This window comes from Teleopsis dalmanni, chromosome 1 (genome assembly GCF_002237135.1).
Source record: "Teleopsis dalmanni isolate 2A chromosome 1, ASM223713v2, whole genome shotgun sequence".
Lineage (NCBI taxonomy): Eukaryota > Metazoa > Arthropoda > Insecta > Diptera > Diopsidae > Teleopsis > Teleopsis dalmanni.
This window is the reverse complement of record NC_051846.1, coordinates 135,901,682-135,907,442: the sequence shown is the minus strand read 5'-3', so window position 1 is coordinate 135,907,442 and position 5,761 is coordinate 135,901,682. Positions and strand designations below refer to the sequence as shown.

The 5,761-nt window shown below is 29.4% G+C and overlaps 1 protein-coding gene across 1 annotated transcript in view; it reads left to right on the top strand.

The window, feature by feature from the left end:
• The window catches only part of LOC119668922 (myogenesis-regulating glycosidase), a 142,433-nt gene that overhangs the window by 103,407 nt on the left and 33,265 nt on the right, over positions 1-5,761 (top strand). The gene's annotated exons all lie outside the window — the stretch shown is intronic.

Sequence of the window (5,761 nt, the reverse complement as noted above, 5' to 3'; positions counted from 1 at the left end):
TATTGAATACAAGTAAATAAGTAAAATAGTTTCTGTTGTGAGCACTGTTATTAAAATCAAATTTAATATAGAGACAAGTGATAAAATTTATCATTTCCACATTTGTATTTCATTCTTCTATATCCAGAAGAGGACTCAATGTAAATTAATTAATTCATTAGTTCCATGTTCCTAATATATAGCATATATAACTTATATATGATGTCTAATTCCTCCTTCACTTAGATAGCAAACGTATTGGCGTCTATATTGACTTTACTATGTTAAGATTTGAACTTACTTGGCGTCTATATTGACTTTACTATGTCAAGATTTGAACTTACTTGGTGTCTATATTGACTTTACTATGTCAAGATTTCGATGTTCAAAGGTCAATACGTATATTTGAATTATGTGTATAATCAAAATTCGAGTCCTTTGAGAGTTTAATACAAGTGCTGTAATTTAGCTCTTTCTAAATCCATTCGAATTTTCTGAAGCACACTATATACGAATATTACTGCAACCAAATTAGAACCATTGCTTTCGTACAAAGAAGAGAATTATATTACTAATTGAAACATATTAAATTATTAGATTTATGTCATGTGATTACAAATTTATATACATATATTTATATTTATATATATTGATAATTAAATAAATAGCTACAGTTTATCGTTTGTAGATATATTGTTAATATACTAAATAATAATGAAATATTTGTAGAGCCCTAATTATATTATTGTAATTCAAGCATCTTTATCTATTAAAATGATTTAGATTATTCATAAAACGATAGTATATCAAATTTTTATTTTATTCATACATATGTAAGTGTGTTTACATGTGCTTATACAGCCGTATATATAATTCAAATTTTAACTTTTTAAGCAATTACATACACACCACACCTACTGCTTCATTCAAATTTTTGCGAAAATTGTGTACTGTACGTCTTTCGTAAGACCCGCTCGTTTTTGGGTAACCGTATCGCATAGGAATAAAATTGCGAGATCTGTGTTGGTAGCTGGAGCGCATGAAAATGATCTATTACGTGTCTTAAATGCTGTGTTTCTGATTGAATAATTTGCATTGACACCAACTGACAACGACAACAACAACAACAACGTCAACAATGACAACGAAAACGACGATGACGACGACAACGACGACAGACTCGATTTTTCGAACTGCTTTAAAAATCTGTCAAAACCACTTAATGCGCCCCGCTACACGATATTGCAACTTAATTCGATTAATAGTTTGAATAAATTTACAAAATAAATAACAGAAACATGATCATTTGAATATTTTTTACATTTTACAGGCGTTAAACGTAGTTTAAAGTCATTTATTTTATTAGTTTTTATAAAATATGTAATTTTTTTTCATTTTTCAATTTTAAATATAATTAAAGTAAATACATTATCTTGTTAAAAGCCGTAGTAAAATTGTTTCACACAATTTAAACTTTTAACTTAAATGAGAAGATGCGGATTTTTTTTTATTTTTGTTTTTAAATTAAATTACTAATATGATTCATAATGTGCTAGATAATGGATATATGGCGAAATCCGAAACATCTGCAGGGTTAGCCTAAGAACTTAATTGAGTAAAATATTTTTTTCACTAAAACCATACGATTTGTTATCAAATAAAATAATTATCCATCAAATAAGTTAATTTGAAAAAATAAGGTTTTTATCCTTAATCTATAAAAGAATTGTAGACATTTCATTTCAAAAATATTTTAGTGAGATAAAATTTGTGTAATCTTCTAAATCATTGAGTTCAGATTTCCACACCCGAGATTATTCAAATAATAATCAATAGTAGTTACAGGAGATAATCCTTCTATTTTGATCATTCCTAAAAATGTTTAAGGTCGATTTTCTAAATATCTATATACAGAATAAGGGTCTGTCTTGCATTATCAAACAAACTGACGCAGAGATAAACAAACGGACATCGCTACAACATCTCATGCTGCTAGTCAATGCTACATACGTATATAAGGTAGGTCCTCTTCTTTTTTGGAATTATTGAATTAAAATCAGTGGCAGGCAGTGTTTTTAATTATTTAAAACAAAAAAAATGTTATTGATCATATTATATTGCTACCATATAAACAGAATTGGATTTCTTCTTATTGAAAACCTTAAATTAAACTTTAAAAAGAACTTCTTTTGTATTACCCCTACATACTCGTATTAATCAAATAATGAATAATGGAAAGTATTTTTCTAAAAAATATTCGAGATTTTGACTTCTCTATTAGACTCGAAGAAATAAAATTAATTTTTATTGGAAATAAATTTATTAGTTGTTGAGAATGTTGTTGAGAGATACATAAAAACACAAGTCTTTTGTAAATAGATGCATAAATTAAAATAAATGATTGTGTGAATAAGAGGAAACTCATTTAAATAAGAACACAAATCATATGAGAACTCTTATAAAGAAGACATGTCGCAATTATCTTTCTAGAGCCACTTAATCACATCCGGAGAATTCAACAAACGAGTATACCTGAATTTTTTGAATAAAAGGCAATGCCCATGTCTTCATTGGGACATTTTAATCTCGCGAATTTTTGTTTTAATTATGTAGAAAAAATGAATCTGATTAAAATATTTAATCGCTCCTAAAATTCGTTTAGCGATGACCTAACAACGTTATTGAGCATTTGGTAACACCCGGTAACAGATATAAATCGCCTCAAATTGTCACATTAAGTGGGCAATAAATTTCCGACTGCTAACAATGTGGCTGTTGTTGACATTTTAACGCCAACGTTCTATTTGTTTACCGAACACCGAACACTAAACACTGAACAACAAATGCTATTATTCGTTTGTTGACGCCGGCATTTTGTCGCTTCTTTATTCAATTTTTTTTCTCCAATTGTTTTTCTATAGAATCCCCGATTAATATATACAAACGGGAGAATAGCAATGAATGAGTTTTCAGATGAATTTTAGTGAGCTTAAGTCATTTCGAAAAATATAATGTATACGAAAGCGCCTATGATTGACTTCGATTAAATTTATTAAATTTTCCTGCTTCTCCATTATTTTCGTTTAAATAAATGTATGTATATATGTACATTTATATGTTACTCATTCGTATATATGTATATATCTCAGTGTATATATTGTTTAAATATTAATTAACAGCGGTTAAAATTCTATTAAGTGATTTCATTATTTCTTTTATTTTTATGATTAAATTTTGGAACTTGTGGTTTTCATTTTTTAAATTTATACTTCGTAATATCACTTGCCAAAGCTTCAATACATATAGCAGCTATAGCCGTTTTCAATGGCTTGCTTGTATTTATCTTCTTACTACAACAGAATAAAACGCACAATGCTATAATTTGTGATTGCTGCGATATATGAATGTTGACGCTACATTACTCCCCCTTTCGGAAGACGGAAAAGTATCTTACGACCATAACGAGAAGCATATTCCTTACGATCGTGATTGTCAGTGGACCTCTGTAGTGAGACTTAACGCCTTGTTCTTTAACACTATGCTCATTGAAGGCTGCTTTGAGGCAGTCAACCGAGATGTTGGTCTTTGTTCCTTTGATGTCAACAACAAAATACTGGGTAAGCTTTCTACCCAGTTATCATTCTGATAACTGGTAACACTTAATGGTTGCATAAGTGTTGAATTCCGCGGAGTTCAGATAGTTCCTTGAAACACTAGTACTCAATTTGGAGGCCCTGATCTGTGCTTACGAGTAATGGCACGTCAAACTTGCAATCCATGTGGAATAGAATGCGAAGGGTACATTCTTGACAGAAATGGGCAAATCTCAGACCAGTAGTAATGGTCGATCTAATGTCCACACCTTTAAATTCTCCGATGTATGAATGTTGACACTACACATATAGTCATCTTACATATAAATTATTTACTATTTATTTACTTACTTATAAATTATTGTTTTAGCTTAATTTTTTATTTTTTTTCCATATTTCACATAACATACGCTGTATGGTACAGAAGTTTGGAAAACAAATAGAAATGATGCGAAAATATTGGAATCATTTGATAAAAAATCTTCGGATGATATATAGTCCGTACCCGTTGGTAACAAGCATCGGTTTAAATACTAATTTAGATTAGACCGATAAACTGTATAAGCTATAACTCAATATTGACTTAGTTAACTGTATTGAAACTCAGCGACTTCGCTGTCCATGTTATACAAATAAATAAAAGTGCTCCGGCTAGGTGAAAAATACGTCTGAAAAAAAGAACGTCTGCATCTACAGTAGAATGCCTAAGTGGCACATGATTTAAAAGCTCACAATACTACTAACTTGCACTAGTGAGTAGCTGTTCAGAGTCGCTGTAGGATTCTACTGGAAACGGTCAAGGACAATACCAATCTGTTGTAAAAGGCAGCTAAGTAAGATTTAACAACGACAAGAAATCTTTGGTGACATCTTTTGAATTTTTTTTTTATCATTGTTTTCCATTTTAACCCGCCGTCCGGCGCGTAACGTTTTAGTAACACAGTCCGTACCGTGGGGTTGTTTAAAACCCCATTGTAAAAGTTTATTTATCAACAAAATTTTTGAAAAAATATATACTTTTTGATGGTAATATTAAGTTTCGTACGTCAACAAATAAAACAACATTGATTTACTTTAATAATATAATTTTTAATATCATAAGTTATTTTCATAAAAATTATATTAAATTTTCTTGTTTTTTTGGAGTCGTTTTTGTCAAAATGCAAGGCTTTTTACACCCCATGCGCCGGGTTAAGTACAATTTTTTTTAATTACAGATTAAAATACTAAGACAGGATATCTTTATGCTTTTAATAATCAATTATTCTTTAACAAAAGATATTTTGCTCTTAGACAGCGTGCCTTTTATACAATTTGAAACTAGTTGCAATATATGATATATTTTAAAAAAATTTCCATATTTCGTATAAAGATATTTTTATATGTTCTATTAATTGCAATTTATTTTTGTACAACAAAAAGCAAAAATTTTGACTAAAAAAAAAACAGAATCAACTGATTTCCACTAAGACCACCTATTATACTAATACACTAACTGATATTACTTTCTTTCAATTCTTGTGAAATTATACTAAAACTCTACTTGCTAGGTGTACAATCTGAAACCTCTCTAACCTCAAATTTACATAATCTTAATGAAACCTTTTAGATTCTATGTTCGTGCAAATTTACAGAATAAAATCCAAGTACAAAAGTGTTTTGCAATTTTAAGATATATCAAAAATAAAACGATAACGTATGATCGCCTGAAAAACCTTTAAGAACCGTTACCCGTTAGGAAAACTATCCAATAAAATACAAATTTATCCATTACAGAATACCAGAGTTTTTGGATGTGTACCTCCAACCTTATAAAACTCAGCTAACACAATAACTAACATCGACTGACTACATTCATAACTTAGAACATAAAACTAGTCTCATATTGCTTCAGAAAGAAATTCAGTGGAACACATTTTTAAGGGCTAACCGAATGTATTGCAATGAAAACTGATTCTTCAAATCCAATATCAATGAAGGTCTTTCAGGTGCCATAATATAACGATTAACTAAACGACAACAATAACCAAGTAGTTAAAGGTTACAATTCTATAAAATAGGAACCGTAGCAATACCGAGAAGAAATATATAATATAAATATATAGAAATATATAATGTCGACAGTGTTCCTGACCTGTAAGGTAATCGTTGAATATTAAATTAAAAAACATATAATATTCAAAATAAGA